The following is a 432-nucleotide window of genomic DNA, read 5'->3' as shown; positions in this document are numbered from 1 at the left end:
AAATAGTCAAAATTAGACAGTTTTGATTGTATCAAGGAAGGAATTGAAACCATTTGACCCAAAGAAAGTGAAGGAAGGTTAAAACAGTGAAAAGAAATGTAGGATTGGATCCACCTTGTAGTAAAATACGGAAATTACCGGGGAGTTAGGGTGATGCCTCGATTCTGTCTAACTTTTTTCATTATATTATCGTAAAACGAGCACGACTTAATAGTAGTAGGCAACGGGAGGGTTAAAGTTACCTGAACGGTTAGATTTGAAATTAATTCAACAAAAGAATGTTTCTACTCAGTTATTATTTCTAATATACCCCCTAAATATATGGTGTTTCTTGGCACATACTCAGCAGTGGAATCAATTCAGTCTACCCCACAAAGCCTTAAGACCGTTTAGTCATGCTTACTCAAATTAAAATTGGCCAGGTCATAATTG

The sequence above is a fragment of the Penaeus monodon genome, chromosome 24 (assembly GCF_015228065.2).
Source record: "Penaeus monodon isolate SGIC_2016 chromosome 24, NSTDA_Pmon_1, whole genome shotgun sequence".
Lineage (NCBI taxonomy): Eukaryota > Metazoa > Arthropoda > Malacostraca > Decapoda > Penaeidae > Penaeus > Penaeus monodon.
The sequence above is the reverse complement of the archived record's forward strand: the minus strand, read 5'-3'. Positions refer to the sequence as shown.